Source organism: Anomaloglossus baeobatrachus, chromosome 12, assembly GCF_048569485.1.
Source record: "Anomaloglossus baeobatrachus isolate aAnoBae1 chromosome 12, aAnoBae1.hap1, whole genome shotgun sequence".
Lineage (NCBI taxonomy): Eukaryota > Metazoa > Chordata > Amphibia > Anura > Aromobatidae > Anomaloglossus > Anomaloglossus baeobatrachus.
Window position 1 is genome coordinate 63228684 of NC_134364.1, and position 24653 is coordinate 63253336.

Sequence of the window (24653 nt, forward strand, 5' to 3'; positions counted from 1 at the left end):
AAAGATCACACCCCAAGAATATACATCCCTCCTGTCCACTACCTCACGCAGATGTCGGCACCCTAATGATAAACGACATGGTGCCCCCACTCTCTGAAGACTATCCCTAACCTGCCCTGCCTCGCCCTAGCAAATCTCTTGGATATTTTTAATATTGCTAGAATAAAGTTGATGCTTTTAAGGGTTATTATATATTTTTGTGAGGTGACTACCAATGTCATGTTCCCCTTTCTTTCTTCTCTACAAGATTCTGTCCGAAGCCGGGGCGCCTCCGTCCACCAGCTGTGACATCCTCCGTTGAGTGGGTGAGCTGATCTTTTATGTCTTCATGTTGATTGACAGCCGGCTCCCCGATCACTAAACAGCTGTAGGAAACCAGCTGTCAATCAGCATGATGCCAGCAGTCAAGCCCTGTCGGCAGAGCAGCCCAGAAAAAGAAGAGCTGGTCTGTTGATGTGGAGGAGTTGAACCGCCAGCAGTGGTCAATGAGAAGTCTGTGCCAGCGCCGCTTCCAACAGACAGGTAATTCTCTTTTTAGCATCTACCTGCCTGTTAGTTTTTCCACACATAGTAAAAAAAAAAGTCAGGAATGAACATTCTTTCACTAAGCAGGCCGGCAAACACCCGATGAATGAGCAAAATGTTTGTTCACTGGTTCATGCTGATTATGTTGCTAATAATGATGCTCTGTGCATAGAACAATTGTCGGCTTGTGTAAGCAGGCCAGTTAGGGGTGCTTCACACATAGCGACAGTGACAACGACATCGCTGTTACGTCACCATTTTTCGTGACGTAACAGCGACCTGGTAAGTCGCTGTTATGATCGCTGCTTAGCTGTCAAACACAGCGACGCAGCAGCGATCATAACATCGCTACATGTGCAGAGAGCAGGGAGCCGCGCACACTGCTTAGCGCTGGCTCCTTGCTCTCCTAGCTACAGTACACATCGGGTTAATTAACCCGATGTGTACTGCAGCTACATGTGCAGAGAGCAGGGAGCCGCGCACACTGCTTAGCGCTGGCTCCTTGCTCTCCTAGCTACAGTACACATCGGGTTAATTAACCCGATGTGTACTGCAGCTACATGTGCAGAGAGCAGGGAGCCGCGCACACTGCTTAGCGCTGGCTCCTTGCTCTCCTAGCTACAGTACACATCGGGTTAATTAACCCGATGTGTACTGCAGCTACATGTGCAGAGAGCCGGAGCCGGCAGCACAGGCAGGCTGAGAGCTGCGGAGGCTGGTAACTAAGGTAAATATCGGGTAACCACCTTGGTTACCCGATGTTTACCCTGGTTACAGCTTACCACAGCTGCCAGATGCCGGCTCCTGCTCCCTGCTCGCTTCATTTCGTCGCTCTCTCGCTGTCACACACAACGATCTGTGCGTCACAGCGGGAGAGCGCCTTTGAAGAAAACGAACCAGGGCTGTGTGTAACGAGCAGCGATCTCGCAGCAGGGGCCAGATCGCTGCTCAGTGTCACACACAGCGAGATCGCTAATGAGGTCACTATTGCGTCACCAAAACCGTGCCGTAGCAGCGATTTCGGTAGTGATCTCGCTATGTGTGAAGCACCCCTAAATAAAACCCTCAATCTGCTTGATTTAGCCATTTAGAGGTCGTTTAACAACCTGGATCTTCTCATCCGAAAAGGCTGTAAATGTTCTGATCACCCAACAAACAAGCACAGCAAATACTGATCTGCAGAATGTATAAATGTCTCTTTAACCGATTCTCAGCCCATCTGAATACAGCTTAATCCACATGGGAGGGCGTAAACGGATGTCTTGACTTTCAGATCTTTTTGTGAAGAAAGGTGCTACTTACCTCATCCACCCAGGGTGCCAAAATGCCTTATCCCAGCCCTTTTTAGTTTGGACAGGAACAGTCTTTTCTGTTTAGTTTTTGACCTACAGTATAGTGTTTTTTTTGCCCATTTACAGTGCCTTGCAAAAGTATTTGACCCCCTTGAATTTTTTAACCTTTTCCCACATTTCAGGCTTCAAACATAAAGATAAAAATTTTAATGTTATGGTGAAGAATCAACAACAAGTGGGACACAATTGTAACGTTGAACGAAATTTATTGCTTATTTTAAGCTTTTGTAAAAAAGAATAAACTGAAAATTGTGGCGTGCAATATTATTCGTCCCCTTTACTTTCAGTGCAGCAAACCCACTCCAGAAGTTCATTGAGGATCTCTGAATGATCCAATGTTGTCCTAAATGACTGATGATGATAAATATAATCCACCTGTGTGTAATCTAGTCTCCGTATAAATGCACCTGCTCTGTGATAGTTTCAGTGTTCTGTTTAAGGCGCAGAGAGTATCATGAAGACCAAGGAACACAACAGGCAGGTCCGTGATACTGTTGTGGAGAAGTTTAAAGCCGGATTTGGTTACAAAAAGATTTCCACAACTTTAAACATCCCAAGAAGCACTGTGCAAGCGATCATATTGAAATGGAAGGAGTATCATACCACTGCAAATCTACCAAGACCCGGCCGTCCCTCAAAAATTTCATCTCAAACAAGGAGAAGACTGATCAGAGCTGCAGCCAAGAGGCCCATGATCGCTCTGGATGAACTGCAGAGATCTACAGCTGAGGTGGGAGAGTCTGTCCATAGGACAACAATCAGTCATACACTGCACAAATCTGGCCTTTATGGAAGAGTGGCAAGAAGAAAGCCATTTCTCAAAGTGATCCTTAAAAAGTGTTGTTTAAAGTTTTTCACAAGCCACCGGGGAGACACACCAAACATGTGGAAGAAGGTGCTCTGGTCAGATGAAACCAAAATCTAACTTTTTGGGCACAATGCCCAGCAATATATTTGCCGTAAAAGCAACACAGCTCATCACCCTGAACACTTCATCCACACTGCCAAGCATGGTGGTGGCAGCATCATGGTTTGGGCCTGCTTATCTTCAGCAGGGACAGGGAAGATGGTTAACATTGATGGGAAGATGGATGAAGAAAACCTGTTGGAGTCTGCAAAAGACCTGAGACTGGGATGGAGATTTGTCTTCCAACAAGACAATGATCCAAAACATAAAGCAAAATCTACAATGGAATGGTTCACAAATAAACATATCCAGGTGTTAGAATGGCCAAGTCACAGTCCAAACCTGAATCCAATCGAGAATCTGTGGAAAGAGCTGAAAAATGCTGTTCACAAACGCTCTCCATCCAACCTCACTCAGCTCCAGCTGTTTACAAAGGAAGAATGGGCAAGAATTTCAGTCTCTCGATATGAAAAACTGATAGACACATACCCCAAGCGACTGCAGCTGTAATCGCAGCAAAAGGGGGCGCTACAAAGTATTAACTTAAAGGGGCCGAATAATATTACACACCCCAATTTTCAGTTATTATTTTTTATAAAAGTTTAAAATAAGCAATACATTTCGTTCAACTTCACAATTGTGTCCCACTTGTTTTTCATTTTTCAACAGAACATTAACATTTTTTTATCTTTATGTTTGAAGCCTGAAATGTGGGAAAAGGTTGAAAAATTCAAAGGGGCCAAATACTTTCGCAAGGCACTGTATTTCACCTCCACCATACATATCAAGTCTTGCGTCACATTCTTTTGTAGAGGTAGCTGCAAATGATGGAAAATAAATTGAGTGAGCGTCCATTGCTACTTTTCTTTTCGCTTTAAACACTGCTGTTATACTTGTGGAGTAGCAGCACGTTATTAGAGAAATATTCAGTTGCTGAATGGTGGAAATGTGGGCAAGAGGACTATATTAGGCAAATGCTGGTGATTCAATTATTTAACATATTATTGTATGTCAAAAGTGTAATTTCAAAACACAACAAATTGCAATATTTTGTTTGTTATTTTTCAGGTATTTGTAGTATGTGATGGTATCTACTGTATCTATGCTTTGTAATACTGGATCTTCTGGCCTTCATCTTCTTAAGTGGGTCAAATTGCTAAATGCTTGTAAAAACAAGCAACTTTGCATTTTACCTCTTATTAAGAATTCCCTCAAGAATGGAGGGATTTTTAATTCTGCATTATAGAGACCACCTCAGAGGTAGCTGGTCCCACTTATCAAGGAGGCTGTTTTTTACACAACTTGCAAGTGCTGTTTTGGAGGTACCAGGATTGCTGCACTTCGCAAAACTCCGTCTGCAAGCAGCATAGAAAAGAACACAGTTCACGTCGGCAGCTCAGCCATGTACCAGGTCCAAGCGATTAGTCTTCAGGAGCTCACCGCCCATGGCATGCAGGAGGCCAGGAGCTGGGGAGAGCTGCGCTCAATTAGACTTTAGTAAATACTATCTGTATTGTTAGTGGAAGCCAACAAAATTCTGCAATGCAGCATTACTGCCATCTAGTGTTTATTAATTTACATATGTTGAAACCATGGATAGATAAACTTTTGGGAGTGACTTGTAAAAAAAAATAAATTTGAGGGTCATGATAGCTTAAAGGAGTTTTTCCACAACAAAGTTTGTTTTTTTTATCAATAAGACGTGGAATAATAATAAGTTCCACAATTGGATATTTTTGCTTTTTTTTAAATGTTCCTGTGCTGAGATAATGTTATAACTGTGTCCCTGCTATGCGTGGTGTAATGGAGGTGTCTGACCGTACAGGAACTTGGTCTGATCATAGCTCCAGGGCACAGGAGGAAGAAAAAGAGCATACAGACATTACAGCACAGGATCACAAATTATTCTTTGAGGTGAAATGTTTTTTAAAAATATAGGCAGGGAAATGTTTTACCTCACAGGAAGAATCAACTATGATCCCATGCTCTAATGTTTTTATACTCTCTTACTTCCTTCCTTGCCAAGGAGATGTTGTATGATCAGACTATGTCCCTGTTGTTATACACACATGGCTTCTCACAAGGGAAGATAGGACCTATCTCTAATTTGCTGCACTCTCTGACCCCCCTACCCCACCCCCGCCTGCAAATTGCAGTCCGCAGCCGCCCCAGAAAAATGGGGAGGGGAATTTGTATTATGGTGTATGAAATTATTGAACAGGGGATCCTAGACTGACCCACAGACTAGAGACCCTGCTCTGTCTCTTGTCTCAGAAGTATGCTTGATGGTAGGGAGCTCTGAGCCCTCAGCTTGACCCTGACTCTTGTCTGAGCCCTGATCTTACTCCCCCTCACCCTTGGGGCTAGCAGGAAAACACAGTAACAAAACCAACCCCACGAAAACGACACAGACAAGGGTGAGCCAAAACTCGTACACACTGCACTGAAACACAAGGAAGAGACTATATGTGTACAGAGGGAATAAAGAAAAAAGGAAGCAAGTAAGCGCACAACAGGGGAACTTCCACACCACTCAATATAGCAAACTACAGGTCACCAGGAACTGGATTACCACAACAACCAGAATCGCTGGAGCTAAGCTGAAGCTATTCTCGGTTCAGAGAAACAGATTCCCATCCCTTAAATAGGAAGGAGATGGCTATGGGTGGTAATCAGTAACCTGATCTTCCAGGAGCTATACACCAATCTGCAGGGATTAAATCCAGCAGGACTGAGGAGAAAATGGAAATTAATCAGCCGACGCCTGGCTCTGACTGAGCAACTAGGAGACACCAGGTTGCCTGTCAGACGCTGCAATGTGAACAGAGTCTGACGCCATCGGGGCACCTTGCGAGTGTGGAGCCGAAAACCGTATGAGATTTTGTAAAACAAAAACATTTATTGCTTTTGGTAACATTTTCCGAGACGCATAACTTTTTTATTTTTCGGCATCTGGGCTCAGTGATGGCTTATTTTTTGCTCTTTGAGCCAATGTTTTTACTGATACTATATTAGGGTAGATGTATTATTTTTGAATTTTAATGCAATGTTGTGGCGGCCAAACAAACGTGATTCTGACAATTTAAATGTTTTTTTTTGTTACCTATTGGATTAATTTATTTTATTTCTTGGTAGATTGGATATTTCTGAACACAGCGATACCAAATACGTATAATATTTTTTTTAATTGTTTTATTTTCAATGGGGTAAAAGTGGGGTGATTTGAACTTTTGTGTTTTTTGTTTGTTTTTTTGCACTTTTTATTGTATTTGCTAGTCCCTTTAGGGGTCTTGAAGCTGTGATCATCCGATCACTTGTGCTGTACGTAGCAGGACATCAGCATTGCTCTGTACAGCAGAAATCATGGTCTCCTATGAATATCGCTTGCAGCCCGCAGTTACAGGGGTCATCAATAGAGATGAGCGGACCCATTGAAGTTCAGTTCAGCCGGACTTTAGATAAACTTCGGTTTGTGTCTTGGACTTGACTTGAACCCCAATAAAGTTACTGCCCACATGCATCCAGCCATAAACAGATCACTTTCAGGGTAGGGTGGGCATGGTTTTTCCATTTTTCTTTTTCTTTAGTTTGGTGCACACTACGTCCGATCACGCTGTTGTTACCCCCAGTGTGAGTCGTTCAAACACTGCAAGCAGCTTGCACTGAGATGAGGACAGAGTGTAGCCAAGCACAGCGAAGCTCGCGCCATTGGTTTGCATACGTAAAACACCTGATCTCTGAACCCGAACGCTGTTTTTTTTTTTTTGTAATGTCTGTGTTTGGTATGAACACTGAACACCAAACCTAGGGTTTGCTCATCTCTAGTCATCAGCTGACCCCAGGCTACCATGACAACCCATCGGCAGCCCGCGATCATGTAACTTCCACCGATTAGAGCCGAGAGGCGCACTCCCTGCCGGCACATGTTCAATGCCGTTGTCAGAGATTGACAGCTGTATTTAACTGGTTAACAGCCACGCACGAAACACTGATCCACCCACGTCTGTTGGAGGCACATGGTGATCAGATCAGCCGACGTGCAGAGAAACATGCGGGCTCAGCATGCGAGCCTGCATCAAAGCAAGGGACACAACATATTTTGTAAATATATGTCATAGATCATGAAGGGGTATGTTTCACAGCAGGAGTTTGCGATCAGTGATGAGTACAGCCTTGCCACTCAGAACTCCGTGCAGTCCACAATGGTCCTTACTGATGCAGCCCTCAGTATAACCCACTGGTACAGGCTGCAGTTTCACTCTATTTCAGACCAGAGTATTTTTCACCTCTAACTATTGTGGGCGGGTGGGCTGCACAGTCAGCACTTGTAGGTCACTGAGGTCCTACCTAACTGTACCAATTTGTCAGGGCATTTCTCCCTGTACTAACCTAGCAGTTAATAATTTACCCTCTTAGGCTAAGTTCACACTTGCGTTGTTTTGCATCAGTCACAATCAGTTGTGTGACTGATGCAACGGATGCGTTGCAGATAGTGGCACAACTGATGTGACTGATGCTGCAAAAAACGATCCGTTGTTTGTTTGTTTTTTGCTGTTTTACCGGCGGCCGGCTTTTGTGAACAATCAGCTGATTGTTCCGGCCGCTGGAACTGGAACTGAATTTACAGTCGATCATGGTTTTTTACTGTGCGCATGCTCACAGTAAAAAACTGATCCGCCGCACACAAAAAACGTTACATTCAGCGATGCTCCTGCCTGACGGTCAGTCAGTAAACGACTGATCCGTCATGCAGCGGATGCAACACAGGGCCATCAGTCACAAGCCGTCGCTAATAGAAGCCTATGGGGAAAAAAACGGATTCCTGCAAAATATTTTGCAGGATACCATAATTCCTCAAGGCGACGGATTGTGACTGATGCAAAACAACGGAAGTGTGAACTTAGCCTTACCAGGGTGTTATGGTTTACACTCTTCAGCGGGCTCAATAGTTACATAATTATGAAGCGGATTCCTAGGTGTAGGTAGTGGTCACAACCTCCCAATTTTTTAGGATACTTATAATTGGTGGATGCAACTCCAACTATACAACCTCCCAGTGCAGAGGAAGTATATTGCCATAATATGGAACCATTAGGCTTCGTTTTTGCCGCGTTTTTTGTGCAGTTTTGTTGTCAGAAAGTTCTCACTTATGACTTCCCAGCAAAATCTGAGAATGCAGATTTACTGTGAGCTCGTTGCAGTTTTTTTTTGTCTGCAGTTTAGTTGTCACAAACTTCTGACAAATAAACTGCAGCATGTTCTATCTTTTTGTCCCTGCATTTCTCACTAGTGATGGGAGGACTTGCAAATCAATCCCCCGTCGACTCAGGTTTGTCCGGATGCCGGTACCCATATAATCTATGGGTACCAAAATCCGGCGTAAAGCGGGTAGGAGCAAGCGCTTCATACTTACCGAATCACTGGCACGACATTCACGCTGCTCCTGGGGCCTCTTATTTCTCTTTAGGGGCCGATCTTTAGGCTCATGCATATTTACTGCTTTCCCCGCCCACCAGCATGTGTGATTGGTTGCAATCAGACGCGCCTCCACGCTGAGTAACAACGTGTCTGACGCTTCCAATCACTGACCCGGTCTGTGGGTCAAAATCGTACAGTAAAATAAATAAAATTGACGTAGGGTCCCTCTATATTGTGATACCCAGCACAGATAAAACCTACGGCTGCAGCTCCCACTAAGTCCTAGATTAGTAATGGGAGGTGTCTATAATACCCCCATCACTAATCTCTAAGTGATAGTAAATAAACACAAACACCGAAAAAAATCCTTTATTTGAAATAAAATACAAAGAAATACCATCTTCTTTCACACCTTTATTAACCCCCAAAACACTCCTGCATATCCGAGGTAATCACCATGAGGTCCCACGACGCTTCCAGCTCTGTTACATCTGAGTCGCAGCACGCAATCATGGAACATGACTGAACACTGTGGAGTTCAGGTAGAGAATGAATGAGCCGCGCGATCAGCGGTGACTTCACTCAGGTTACCCGCAGCCACACTGGAGGTTACCACGGTCCTCCACTGTGACTGCAGGTAAGTTGACCTCAGGGGACCTCAATTAACTCAGGTGATGTCACTGAAGTCACAGGTGGATGACCGTGGGAACCTCCAGCTGTGGCCTTGGCTAACCTGAGTGACGTCACCGCTGATCACGTGGCTCATTCTCCGCCTGGCGCTCACAGCGTGCAGTCATGTTCCATGAGAATTCCAGCCCAGGCCCGGCACTCTGGTGTCTTTGAACCCACGGGGGTCGGACTTCACAGTCTGGTCTGCCCATCACTTTAATTCTCACAAAAAAAGTATCAAAATAAGATTTAAAAATAGCACCAAAAAACGCATCCAAAACGCACAATCATTACAAGCAGTTTTTTTTTTCACATTTCCAGGCTTCTCTGTGACAAGGTGCAATTTTGGTGCAGTTTTGATGTCTCAGAGGTGCAGTTTTTTGTGACAACAAAAGTGCAGCATGCACATGTAACCTTAGCTTTACAGTTTGTTGGGTACAGTTTGTCATAGAATTTCTAGTTGTTTTTTAAAACATTCTCACAATGCAAATGCTGTAAATACATATAGAATCTTCCATCTCGCTTCTATAGGAAGGATTGGGAGCCTCCTAGGGATTTTTATTGCAGCGTTTGATCCTGGCAGTGCATGGTGTGAGTATATACAGTAATGTGACAGTAGGTGGTGCTGGCTGTATCTCTTGCATCACACAGATTCTTCTATCACAGAGCAGCCTGTGCCTTTCGCTGGATGCGGTGGCGTGCATCTGTAATCCCAGCTATCTGGGAGGCTGAGGCTGGCGGATCGCTTGAGTCCAGGAGTTCTGGTCCGCTCTGGACTATCTAGACTGGGTGTCCGCACGAAGTTCGGTATCTATTTGGTGACTCCTTGGGAGCTTGGAGTTACCAGATTGTTAAAGGAAGGGTGAACCTGGCCCAGGTCGGAAACGGAGCAGGTCAAAACCCCCTGCCGATCAGTAGTGGGACCACGTCTGTGAGTGACCGGTGCGGAGCCACCTGGACAACACAGCGAGACACAGACTTTTTATAATACATCCTGTGTGCCAGGATTATCATTTTTCAACACTATGGGGGAAGGGCACCACCCAATGGGATCTCCCAGTATACAACAAGAACACCGTATTTAAGAAAAAGGGGAAGAGTATACCTCACAGGGATCACCAAAAGACTGAATTTATATAAATATAGAAATCTTTATTACAAGAGCAAAAACACACTTCTCTCCATACTGGGAGTGAAGAGCACACACAGAGACACTGGTTAAAAGCATTTAAAAAGCCATAGGCATCGTTCCCCAAAACACCAAAACCCTATACATTAGGCAATCATATAGCAAAATTTCTATTAACCTCTCTTAAGCTAGTCTGGTAGATAATTTAAACAGATTATTTGTGGCCACTCTTATTAGTGTGCAGTTCTTATAGCATCATACAGCATACAGGAGCATAATTGTAAGTTAGCAAGACACCATAGTTGAGAAGAACACACATGACTGTTTCAAATACAATAGCATCTATGCATCAGATGAACATGATAAATAGCCCCACAATGTTGCTAAAGAGTAACCAGAGTTTGTGAATAAGGACAAGAAGGTTCATCTAGAATCAAGCTAAATGAGCTATGATACAAAAATCAGTTATATACTACTATAACAATGTAAAAAGCTACACAGACCCTAAGCCGTATGGCTGTTCAGCCCGGGTAAGGTCTATACAATGATATAAGATGAGAACCAGTCAAGCCCATACTCACTACCATACATAATAATCCAGACGTGGGGCTGAAGTATAGAGAGGGTGGGTTTTGGCGTGGTTACCCCACGCGTATCGCCACTGCAGCGGTGGCTTCCTCAGGGGAGAAAAAAAGCAAGCAGTACAAAGCCCAGTGTGTGCCCAGTTTAAATCATACCTTAGATTAGATAATTGCTCACCAGCTTGCAGCTCAGAGACTTACAGCGTTATAGGATGCAATAGTTCTGATGGTGGCCGCCATCTTGGCTGAATCACATGATTCAGACAAACCTCTCCCATTATTCTTACAGCGCATGCGCGAAAGAGCGCAGCACTCACACTTTCCAAGGTACAGTCTCCCGGGGCACATAATATCCCTATCGTAACGAAATGTGTATAAGGTCACGGCGCTAGTGATTTACAGTAATACGATATTACTTTGCATGCAATATCCCCCATTTAGAAACAACGCAATGCATGCAGTAGAGCATTGCACGATCTTAGTGCTCTGTGATGTGTGATCATGCTGTAACTTACACAGTCTGTAAACCCTTTCTGAATTTGTTCTCATGTTCAATAGGATAACGTACAGAACGGTCCCAATATAGGACTTGGGAAAAGAAAGAGATAATAACTCCCAATTTGCATAAAAATGTACATAGATTTTGGTAGATATTTTAAACCCCCATAAGGGATTTTAATCCATAGCATAAATAATGTTAATAACACTCACCACATACAACCCCACACTAGAAAGGCCCAGAAGGTCCACACGACCTAACCTAGGTAGGCCCCCGCTTAGGTACAGGGAAACTGCTATTCAGGGGTGCGATGTATTGATTGAGTAAATATCTCAATGAATGAGCATTAATCATCTGAGGCTTTCACCTGATTCAAAAAGAAAAGTCCCCGTTGGGACCAACAATTTATTTTGTGGTAGCCCGTTGGCTGCTGAAGTGCCCGTCCCCGTTGGGACTGATGTTGTCCCCATTTCCCCCAAAGACAAGGCTGAGAACTCGCAAGCCACCCAAAAACTATTGGGCTTGTAAATAGTGCCCAACTGCCCCTCCCCGCAATTACCAGTCCCCGGAGAGGCTGGTTGGAGGAAGGACCCGCAGCAGAGCAGGCTGGGGTCCGGTCACCATCAGGACCGGTGACCATCCTCCGGGTCAGGGGTTCCCTTGGACATGGGGCCTCTGAAGAACTGCCGGGTGTGTAGCACCGTACCCGTTCCCACCTGGGTGGCCTGGGCCAGGTTCCTGTTTCCGGACTGGGGAAAAGGGGTGCTGCCTGTTTCTTAGGGGCAGCATCAAGGTTCAGGTTGCTTGGGTGGGAAAGCGGATGGAACCGTCCCCGTTAATGTTATTAAAATGTTTTCCCGTTTGCAACGGTTCAAGTGATGTGCCTCCCATAAGGGAAGAAATGAAAAAATGCTCTGAACGTTTTACTTGTTATTTGTCTTTCAGAAAAATAAAACCGTGGTGGACGGGCAGCCCGCGGACGGTCTGCATTAAACCAAGGGGGAATGTGACGCCCTGGACCCCAGGGGTCACAGGTCACAACACTCACCACATACACCCCCACACTAGAAAGGTACCATCAGTCAACCACAAAGGCCTGATTGCCTCCCTCAGTGTTAGACAGGCACACCAGGTGGGCGGAGTCAGGTGGAAAGACACGCCCCCCCCCCCAAGGAGTCTGCTGGCCTGAGGCAGGAAAAACCGGCGGTCGCAGCCGAGGCCGCGGGGCGGTACACACCGACTCTTCTGGCGTCACGAACAGGATAGAATCAGTCTACTTACCGGTAGACGTGCGCCTTGTGGTTCCAGTCAGCGGCGTCCCGCTGAAAAATCTGAAGATCCGCCATCTTGGATGCGAAAGTTTCCCGCTCAAGTCGTCTTCTCCGAGCAGTGAAGGCGCGAAAGCGAAGCCCCGCCCCCAAAGGGAGAAGTACTGTAGGAAAACCAAGGGGGGGACGGGTAGAAGATGTCCGCACCTACCGGAGACGGCGGAGAGGCGTCAGCTGCAGGAGCGGCGGCGCCCGAAGAGGGGAACGTGGCGGCCCTCGCTCCGATCGCAAGAGCAGGGGAGGCCGCAGGTCCAGCGGTCGCCCAGGTAATGCCGATCTCCCTGCCGTACGTGACCGGTGCTACTTGGCTACCCCAGTACGATGGGAAGTCGGACGCCTTACAGGTGTTCCGGAAAAAGATAAACCCAATTCTTGACCTGTATGCCATGACTGGCAGACAGCAGGCGACGGTGGTACTCGGGCAGCTGACCGGTGCAGCCGAGCAGTAGACGGAGACCTGGACCTACGCGAACCGGGCCTCAGTAGCCACTATCTTTGAAAAACTCCAGGCCGCCTTTGAGACCCGGACTGAGGCTGAGTTGCGGATGCAGTTCTACCAATGCCGGCAGCGGCCCGCAGACAGTATCAGAGACTATGCCCTGCGCCTGCAGACGACCCTCCGGACCCTGAGGCGGGTGGATATCATCAGCGACGCCGACAGCAACAAGATGTTGGTGGAGCAGTTTCTACAGGGACTGGGGTCTGCTGAAGATCGCAAACAGCTGCGGTTATGGTCCCTGGAGTGCGCCAACTTAGACTTCACAGTACTAAAGGAGCGGGCCATCAAGGCCCTGCAAACATCAACTGGTGGCACTCCTGACACGGCCCTTTGGCCGGTGGAAACCGCTCCCGTCTCAGTGGCACCCCCTCCCTTGGCTCTACCGGCCCCTGCTACGCCCGTCGGGACAATAGAAGCGCTGGCCTCGCAGGTCCAACGCATGAATGAAGACCTTACCCGGATCCTCGCCACACTCCAGCTCCCGATGAGATTCAAGCCCCAGGAGAAGATTCAGCTCACTGACAGCCCGGAGGACGTCCCATGGATGCAGCGGAGGAAGAACACCGACCTGCGGTATGGGCCACCCGTGTGCTACAGGTACAACAAGCCTAGCCATTACTCTAGGCGATGTCCGTTAAACGAGCAACCCCTGAGGCCAAGGGCCAATCCTCAGGAGTAGACCCCCATGGCCCGGGTGACTAGAGAGACCGGTTTGTGGGAGGCCGCCCCATCATCCCCCTGGCGGTGGACGGCGTCCCGACTATGGCCCTGCTGGACACTGGATCGCAGGTAACCACTATGCCTTATTCATTGTACCAACGATATTGGGCCGATAGTGAACTCGTCCTTCCCGATGATAGCAAGACCGTTATTGCAATCAATGGGCTCCCTATGACCCAAGTGGGACTCAGGGAAGTGACCCTGACTGTGATACGGATCCAGTTGAAACGCCAAGGGATGATTGTGGTGCTGACTGAGTCCAGTGACCGTAACCCAAAACTGGTCCTTGGGACCAATGTGATTGAGAGTATGGGAGAGATGTTGAGCTTGCTGCAGCAACTGTCTGCCACTGCAGGAGGGAGTCGACAGAGGGCCCTGCAGCATGAGATCCAGGCCCTCCAGCACCAGCAGCAAGTGAACCTGACGGGTGGAGAGATTGGTGGGGTGCGAGTGATGGATGCAGCTCCCTTGGTGGTTCCGCCAAGAAGCGAAATGATGATTTGGTGTAGGGCAGCAGTAGGCCCCCAGGGACGGGATTACCCAGCGTTGGTGGAACCTTCGCCTTCCGAGCACTGGCCCATGGTAATGGTAGCCAGAGGGGTGATTGACGTCAAAAAGGGGAGAGCACGTGAGAGTGCTGAATTGCGGGGAGGAAGAAGTTAGGCTTCCCCGCTACGCCACCATAGCTAAGCTGTTTACCCTCTACACCCAGACCATCCATGAGACCACCACCACTACCTCCAACCCCGACATGAGTAATAACACTCCATCTCCGCACATACAGGAGTGGTGCCGAGAGCTACATGTCGGCACCGAATCTACCCCGGTACATCACAAAGACGGGGTATACAGGGTAGTACAGGAGTATGGGCAGGTTTTTAGCAAGCACCCATGCAAGACCTTCTCGTGGGACAGACCAAGAATGGGAGAGCCTCCGGCCCCCCGTTTGTCTGGGGTGAGAAACATTAGGAGTCTTTCCACCAATTGAAGTCAGCCCTGACGGGCGAAGAAATCCTGGCCTATCCGGACTACGGTCTCCCGTTCGTCCTCTATACTGACGCTAGTAATGTGGGCCTGGGCGCAGTCCTGTCCCAGGTGCAGGATGGGAAGGAAAGGGTGATCGCCTACACTAGCAGAAAGCTTCGGCCGATGGAACGGAACCCCGAAAATTACAGTTTTTTTAAGCTCGAGTTCCTAGCCCTTGTGTGGGCAATAACTGAAAGGTTCAAGCATTACCTCGCAGCGGCGAAGTTTACTGCCTACACGGACAACAATCCGTTGACACATCTAGACACGGCCAGGCTGGGTGCCCTGGAGCAGCGGTGGATGGCTCGACTGTCCAACTACGACTTCACTATCAATTAGACCAGGCAAGTCCATACAAACAAGAAAATGGGGTGGATCAAACGCAATCACCACACCACTTCAGAGCTACTCTTAAAACACATCAAAAACCAGGAGGACAGACGGCCGGGGAAGGCAGAGTCGGCGGCGAGAAGTACGCACGCGCACATCAGTGCGGGACGGAATTCGGAGAACCAGAAACGCAAGCTATGGTAATAATATAATCCTCCGCTATTTTTGCCAGTGTACCTATTAGGATTTCTGCTGTGCACTTGATATATGAGCCCACTTGGGGTCTTTCATCTTTCCTTTTGGATACACAAGGCCCTTGGATGGATACCTGATTTTTTCTCCTCTATTGTCATTTGTGCAGCTCCCAGGTGTTTGCCATTTTACCACCCCTCTCTCGTGCCTGTTTTATTCAAATCTGATATTGTATGTTTAATATGTACATTAATAAACTTTTTGATATTGTAGAAGCTATTTTACTCTGTCCTCCTGGTTTTTGATTTCACTATCAAGTATAGGGCCGGCCGCAAGAATACCAATGCGGATGCGCTGTCCCGAATGCCGCACCTACCTGATGACGGGGTGGAGAACGACGACCTTGAAGAAATTGAGCTACCCGCCTTCCATCGGCCCCGAGACGAGAAGCCCTGCGTCAACCAACAACAGGTGAACCTTGACTTGCTGCCCAGTCAGGGGTGGCAGGAAGCCCAAGATCAGGAACCTGCGGTCCAGCTGGTTAAAGCCATGATAGCGCAGGGCTCCTCCCGAATGGATCCCGCGGCCCCCTCAGAAGCCGGTTGTGGAAAGAGAGAGACCGGCTGCACCTACATCAGGGGAAGCTGTGCCGGGAAATGATCGATCCAAAGACCCATGAGAAGGTTCGCCAAGTGGTGGTCCCCCAAGCCAGTGTACCCAGGGTCCTGAAGACCTACCACGATGGTGCAGGACACTTCGGTTGGAAGAAGCTGGAGATGTTGTTGAGAGAGCGGTCCTACTGGAGTGGGATGCAGGAGTCTGTGGAGGCCTGGTGTCGAGAATGTGGCCCCTGCACCCTGAGAAGGCGGGATGAGGCCAGCCAGAAGGCCCCCTTCAGCCGATCATCACCCACCAGCCATTGGAGTTGGTTGCCCTGGACCACGTCAAGCTCACGCCCAGCCGAAGCGGGTACACATATGCCCTGACCATCGTGGACCATTACTCCAGGTTCATGGTGGTTGTCCCAGTTAAAGATCTGATGGGCCGTACCGCAGCTAGAGCCTTCCAGGCCTACTTCTGTCGACCGCATGGCTACCCGGAAAGGGTGCTCACAGACCAGGGCTCGGCCTTTGAAGCGGAGGTGTTCCAGGAGTTCTGTCACTTGTATGGGTGTAAGAAGATCCGGACTATGCCATACCATGCCCAGACTAATGGGATGTGTGAGAAAATGAATCACCTGGTCCTGAACCTCCTCAAGACGCTACCGCTGGAGGAAAAGGAACCTGTGGCTGGAGAAGTTGCCTGACCTGGTGGATATGTACAATAACATCCTCTGTAGTTCCACCAAGTGCACGCCTGCATATCTAATGAGAGCCCGACCGGGACGGCTGCCCGTAGACCTGGAGATGGACATAGAAGCACCCGAAGCCCTCTCCTCCACTAACCACTGGGATGCCAAGCGGCAGATGCAATACCGACAGATCCAGGAATATGTGGAAAGGAATCTGCGCCAGAGTTGAGAAAAACAAGAGCAGCGCTTTAACAAGCGGGCCCCGGCTGCCCCCTTTGTACCCGGGGTTGTGGTACTAAAACGCAAGAGAAGGACACATAAGCTCGATGATCAGTGGGAGAGGACCCCATATGTCGTGCAACCCACTGGATGGGAGAATGAGAAGACTTATTTGATCAGTCGCGACCAGGGGAAGACCACGGCTACCATTTCCAGAGACCACCTGAAGAGATGCCCAGATCCCCTAAGGCTGGTAGATGGGACTCCGGCTTCCGTACCGAGCGGGAAAAAGAAGAAGGAGCTGATTCATACCGTAATGGGCGACTTTCCAGCGGACTTGCCTATGTAGAATGGCGTGGTGATTGTTTCCGTGATAACGTTCCCACAACCCGTGGAAGAAAGAGAGACGGAGACATCCACCAGCGAGCCAGCCGAACCAGTGCCCAGGGATGCACCTATACTACGCCCCCGTAGGTCTCTACCCGCCATACCTGACACCAGGGAAGAGGGGCCAGTTATCCCTTCTGTCCCACTCCCTCCCACTGATGACACTGGGCCCAGAAGGTCCACACGACCTAACCTAGGTAGGCCCTCGCTTAGGTACAGGGAAACTGCTATTCAGGGGTGCGATGTATTGATTGAGTAAATATCTCAATGAATGAGCATTAATCATCTGAGGCTTTCACCTGATTCAAAAAGAAAAGTCCCCGTTGGGACCAACAATTTATTTTGTGGTAGCCTGTTGGCTGCTGAAGTGCCCGTGACCATCCTCCGGGTCAGGGGTTCCCTTGGACATGGGGCCTCTGAAGAACTGCCGGGTGTGTAGCACCATACCCGTTCCCACCTGGGTGGCCTGGGCCAGGTTCCTGTTTCCGGACTGGGGAAAAGGGGTGCTGCCTGTTTCTTAGGGGCAGCATCAAGGTTCAGGTTGCTTGGGTGGGAAAGCGGATGGAACCGTCCCCGTTAATGTTATTAAAATGTTTCCCCGTTTGCAACGGTTCAAGTGATGTGCCTCCCGTAAGGGAAGAAATGAAAAAATGCTATGAACGTTTTACTTGTTATTTGTCTTTCAGAAAAATAAAACCATGGTGGACGGGCAGCCCGTGGACGGTCTGCATTAAACCAAGGGGGAATGTGACGCCCTGGACCCCAGGGGTCACAGGTCACAACACTCACCACATACACCCCCACACTAGAAAGATACCATCAGTCAACCACAAAGACCTGATTGCCTCCCTCAGTGTTACACAGGCACACCAGGTGGGCGGAGTCAGGTGGAAAGACACGCCCCCCCGAGGAGTCTGCTGGCCTGAGGCAGGAAAAACACAAAGAGTTCAGTTCAGTACAGTGGAGTGGAGAGTAGTGGAGTACAGTTCTGCTTGGGACCTGGGCTGGAGCCTAGGACCCCAGACCAGTCAGGCAGGCAGACGGCAGTGACCGTGTGCAGGAGACCGGGAATACGACCAGTGGAACCGTAAGGGACCGGGACAGGGTAGTGGCCCGCCGGAACCGAATCGGGGAGATAACAGGATACCGGAGCACCAGGCAGGGTACTCAGACCCCGAACTAGGCTATACGCCACCACCATAGTCGAATTAACTGATTGCGGTCTGGACCTCAGGGGTTCATTCCCACCAAAGTCCCGATTGAAGGCAACAGCCCAACCCGTCCGGATAGTAGCCACCGCCAGAGGCCAGAGATCCAAGGGCCAGCGCCTGCGGGCAAAAGGGGCTCCTACGACACACGCCGGGGAGCGGACTACCAGTGCCCAGGCACAGTGGTCAAACTACAAACACAGGTGCAGGAGAAAGGTGGACATTGCCAACCCGACTAGGAAGCTGCAGCTGACTGCGGGCCCCATTCATACCTTCGTTTGGTTTACCAGTGACTCTGTGTGGTTTAATCGTGAGTACACCAGTGCCATCCGGCACCGCGCCGCATCGCAGCCCTGCGCCCTGCACCCCGGCCCTCACACAACCGGGCCCCGGGACCAACATCCCCTACCCACGGAGAGGTCAACACCTAGCTGCGCCACTACATTGCTCCTGGGAGTCCCCGTACCTTCACCGCAGCGGTGGTGTCCACCATCACCACAACCCGTGAGTGGCGTCACGAACAATTACCCCAAAAACCCGAACACCCGCATTCTCCCCACGCGTAGCGCCAAACACCCTTCCAGAGCAATGTGACCCCCGGGTCCGGAGGCGCTCGAGCCACCGACACACGCGAGCCCGGACCCGAGCGGCGTACAAGACATCCTCTGGTTCCAATAGGAGTCCTCAGATTGAGGGGCCATAGGTATTCCTCTCTACCCCTTTCCTCTAACCCTGCTCCTCCTTCATCTTTAACTCCCTTGGAGTTTTGCAATGTTGGATTGAGCAGGAACATATATGACTATGTGAGTTACGGATAACACCAATTTCCTCTTCCACCCTCCCCTCCCTCCTTTGTCAGCATTTTTTGGGGGATCCTCATTCCTCATTAAGAACTGTGCATAACTTTATGCTGGTTGGGAATGTTTTCCCGTCCCTTTTTGAAAGTGCCTTTAACATATGGGGTATGAGACAGTGGGTGTAGTGTACTACTTACTTCTACTATACCTGGCGAGAGATAATCTATATTATGATATTGAACTTTGTTAAGCCCATACTTATTTGCATTTCCTTAGCAGTATGGTTACTCAAATGGCTACACAGATATATACATGTACCTACATGATCTTATTGGGCTCTGTCGAACTAGCCTCTTCTTTTCCTCTAATATAATCTGAATATGCCTTGGATTGAGTATAGGTGATCATATCTGTATACCCACGCGAACATTATTTACTGCTATGGAAAATAAAATCCCTTATGGGGGTTTAAAATATCTACCAAAATCTATGTACATTTTTATGCAAATTGGGAGTTATTATCTCTTTCTTTTCCCAAGTCCTGTATTGGGACCGTTCTGTACGTTATCCTATTGAACATGAGAACAAATTCAGAAAGGGTTTACAGACTGTGTAAGTTACAGCATGATCACACAGAGCACTGTGCTTTAGAACGCATGCGCACTGCCTCCTGCAATAGATGTGACCGTGCCCAAAATGCACTAAGATCGTGCAATGCTCTACTGCGCATGCGTTGTTTCTAAATGGGGGATATTGCATGCAAAGTAATATCATATTACTGTAAATCACTAGCGCCGTGACCTTATACACATTTAGTTACGATAGGGATATTATGTGCCCCGGGAGACTGTACTTTGGAAAGTGTGAGCGCTGCGCTCTTTAGCGCATGCGCTGTAAGAATAATGGGAGAGGTTTGTCTGAATCATGTGATTCAGCCAAGATGGCGGCCACCATCAGAACTATTGCATCCTATAATGCTGTAAGTCTCTGAGCTGCAAGCTGGTGAGCAATAATCTAATCTGAGGTATGATTTAAACCGGGCACACACTGGGCTTTGTACTGCTTGCTTTTTTTCTCCCCTGAAGAAGCCACCGCTGCAGTGGCGATACGCGTGGGGTAACCACGCCAAAACCCACCCTCTCTATACTTCAGCCACACGTCTGGGTTATTAGGTATGGTAGTGAGTATGAGCTTGACTGGTTCTCATCTTATATCATTGTATAGACCTTACCCGGGCTGAACAGCTATACGGCTTAGGGTCTGTGTAGCTTTTTACATTGCTATAGTAGTATATAACTGATTTTTGTATCATAGCTCATTTAGCTTGATTCTAGATGAACCTTCTTGTCCTTATTCCCAAACTCTGGTTACTCTTTAGCAACATTGTGGGGCTATTTATCATGTTCATCTGATGCATAGATGCTATTGTATTTGAAACAGTCATGTGTGTTCTTCTCAACTATGGTGTCTTGCTAACTTACAATTATGCTCCTGTATGCTGTATGATGCTATAAGAACTGCACACTAATAAGAGTGGCCACAAATAATGTTTAAATTATCTACCAGACTAGTTTAAGAGAGGTTAATAGAAATTTTGCTATATGATTGCCTATAGGGTTTTGGCGTTTTGGGGAACGATGCCTATGGCTTTTTAAATGCTTTTATCCAGTGTCTCTGTGTGTGCTCTTCACTCCCACTATGGAGAGAAGTGTGTTTTTGCTCTTGTAATAAAGATTTCTATATTTATATAAATTCAGTCTTTTAGTGATCCCTGTGAGGTATACTCTTCCCCTTTTTTCTTGTATACTAGGATTATCATTTTTTGCACTGCATGTGCAGATTATTTTAATAATATTATTAATATATAATGCAGAGTGAGAATATCATATTGCTTCATTATAACGGTTTAGCAGGATCCTGGGTGTCTGGAACATCAATAGCTGTGATTGTGTACATGCTGACAGTGTACAGTAGGTGGCGATAAATAGCTGGATTTTTTTCTTTTATGTCGCAAATTTCCATATTACACAGCAACTTGTATCTCTCAGGGCACATGGCCTGTGTCTGTAATTCAAGCTACCTCGGAGGTAGCACTGGAGTCCAAGAGTTTTGCCCGCACTATGTCAGGTGTTCACACTTAGTTTGATTCCACTATGGTTACTCTGGGAAACTTGGAGTTACCAGGTTGTTTAAAAGGGTTTTGAAAAACTACTATCCCTGGGCTGCACTTTGTTTTTAAAAATCAAACTATGCTTTAATTGCCCTCCCCAGGTCCAGCACTGAGTCACCACCATTGATTCCAGTGTCTGTTGTTTTAGTCATCCATTAATTCCTTCAAATACTGATATGTCCGACACTCCAAATCGTACATTAAACCTAAACTGTTATGATCCGGAACCATGGAAGATCACAATAGATCATTGGCAAAAAAGGTGACAAGAGCATTGGCAACTAATCTGGCCGCCATACCCTTACTAACCATCAACACTAGAAGTAGCTGAGGGGTGAACCTATGCACCGCGAACCCAGCAGGAGAACTAGCTATCCTAAAAGAAGGAAGGATGAATAGCTTTCTGCCTCAGAAATAGACCGCAAAGGTATAGCAAGCCTCCCACATTCAAAGACTACGGTACTATAGGAAAATACAATACACAGATGGAGGATAGGATTAGCAAAGGTGAGGCCCCATTGACTAAATAGGAAAGGATAGGAAAGGGGCTGATGGTGGCCAGAGAAAAACCCTACAAAAATCCAAAAACCTGATAGTACAAAAAGTCCTCAGATCGCACGATCTGAACTCCGTCCCATATCAGGCGCTCTTGTCAAACCAATGAACAGAAAACAGGAACAATTACAAATTCAAGAAGCAACAAACACATGGACTTATAGGAGCAAACTCCAAACATAGCTGCAGGGAGCTTCCCAGCTAAGCAACAGAGAGGGAAGATTCCTGCATGCAAATAAACTGACAATAACCACAGTAAATGACAAACCCAGATAAGAACAAAAGAACAAAACAACATAAGAAAGAACTAAGCACTTATCTGGGGTAGATGTGGTCTGGAGCAAGATGAGAAGGCTCGTAAACTAAAGAACAAATGAGAACCGGCTCAGACTGCTAGCAGACCAAGGTTTAAATAGGCAGAGAGTTAGCAATGGAAATGCCCATTGCTCCAGCTCACCTGGTCTCTGTCCAAACCATTCCTGGCCACAAGAGGGAGCCTCACAGCAGCAAAAGCATAACTGACATTCACAACACTAAACCCTCTGTTCCTCAGTTATATAAAGAAAAACCCAGGTAATGGAGCGATTCATTCCAAATAAGTTAAAATAGTAATTTTATTAATCAATTATTGTTTTAAAAAACAGAAGGAATCTGGGTGAAACGAGCGTCAAGTTGGAGGTACTGGCTACCTGGAACGGGTATCACCTGCTGTTATCCAAGGTATATGTGCTCTTATAGATTTGCTATAGAATTTTACTAGGCGATGGAGGTTGTGGACGGCGATTTGAGGACCAGTAGTTAAGCAGGCACTTCCTGATAATTAGGCTTGTGAAATCAGTATATGCGCCTAGGATATGTGCTATTTGTATAGGCATAGGTGTGAGACCACTGCAATTCCCTTAAGAGTTGAGATGATTCAGCATGCAAAGAGTGTTTGTTGATGTAGCTTTTCTGAAAACGGCTGTTGAAATGTATCCATTTGGTTGAACTTTGATATGTACATCAATAAAATCAAGGTCTCGTCCATATTTATAAGTTAATTTAATATTTAAATGGTTATTTAATTTCTGCATGAATTCTACTAGTTGCTCTGGAGATCCATCCTACAGAAACCACAGATCGTCGATGTATCTCATCCAACCCTGGATTCTTTCAATTCCTTGTTTCTCATCTCCCTGAAAAAATTCTCTTTCCCAAAATCCTAAGACTAAATTGGCATATGAGGCGGCACAGGAGGACCCATTGCCGTGCCTTGGAGTTGCAGGTATAGTCTTTTGTTGAAAATAGAGATGTTGTGTCTTAAAACAAGCTTCAATAGATCCATGAGTAATTCTCAGATCAAGATTTCTTGATTTGAGAAACCAGGCTATGACCCTTTGATTTCTTCAATTTGTAATTGATTTATTTTTTGGATAGCGGCCGTTGTATCTCGAATGATGATGAAAGTGTGGAGACCAGGAGCTTCAAAATATAATAAATCACTATACAGACGAACTCCAAAGACCTCCGTTCCCTGAGACGATCAGTCTTCCAGGGGTTTACAGATGGTTTTTGTGAAGTTTGAATAATAAATAAAAGGTGAGGACACAATGATGGTGATTTTTGACTGTATCCTCCATTTTTGAGTAGATAGTGTCCTTCTCAAAGGTTTTTTCCAAGATGGAAGCCAGTAGAGTCTGAAAGGCCTGGAGAGGATTATCGTACAATTTTCTGTAGCATTTTTTTTATCTTCTAGGATAATATTAACTTGTGTGACACAGACTCAATATCAGCAGTTACCAATTTAGTACAGATTTCCACAGAGGAGCATATGCTTAAAGGTGGAAATTTGGTGGATTTTTCAAAAAGATTTGCTGGAAACTGACCAGAAATGGTTGACGTATCCTCATTCATCAAATCTTCCAAGAGTGTTGAGGGCTTCTTTTCTTCATCACAGAAAACATGAGGTCCAGTTTAGATCTGGAATGGATTTTTTTTATCGAAAAGATATAGGCATTTCTCATCTGTGTTCACCAAGGAACTGACTGTACCAGGGATCATTCAACAAGTGAAAAATCAAAGTTCACCACCCGATATAATTAAACACAAGAAGAAGTATGCCTACGTCTGAGTAAATTAAACATTGACAAATCCCCAGGGCCAGATGGCATTCATCCACGAATATTGAGGGAATTGAGCTCCGTAATTGACAGACTGCTCTATCTCATCTTTTTAGACTCGCTTGTAACAGGGTTGGTGCCTCAGGATTGGAGGATTGCTGATGTGGTACCGATATTTAAGAAAGGTAAGAGGATAGATCCAGGTAACTACCGTCCAGTAAGCCTGACATCAGTAGTATGCAAAGTTTTTGAGGGCATTTTAAGGGATGACATGCAAAAATTTGTTGCAGAAAATAATATAATAACTGACAGACAGCATGGATTCATGAAAGATAAGTCGTGTCTAACCAACCTGTTGGGGTTCTATGAGGGGGTAAGTGCAAACCTGGATATTGGTAATGCAGCTGATGTGATTTATTTGGACTTTGCAAAGGCATTTGATACTGTACCACATAATAGCCTTATACAAAAGCTCCAGAAGCAAGGACTAGGGGAAACTATATGCAACTGGGTAAGGAAGTGGCTAAAAGATAGGAAACAAAGAGTAGTCATAAATGGTACATTCTCTAAATGGGCTATAGTCAGCAGTGGGGTGCCGCAGGGATCTGAGCTTGGACCGATTCTTTTTACTCTCTTTATTAATGACCTTGTGGATGGGATTGATAGTAAAGTGTCAGTCTTTGCTGATGACACCAAACTATGTAGGATATTAAAAACTGACCTTGATAGTACAATATTATAAAAAGATCTGG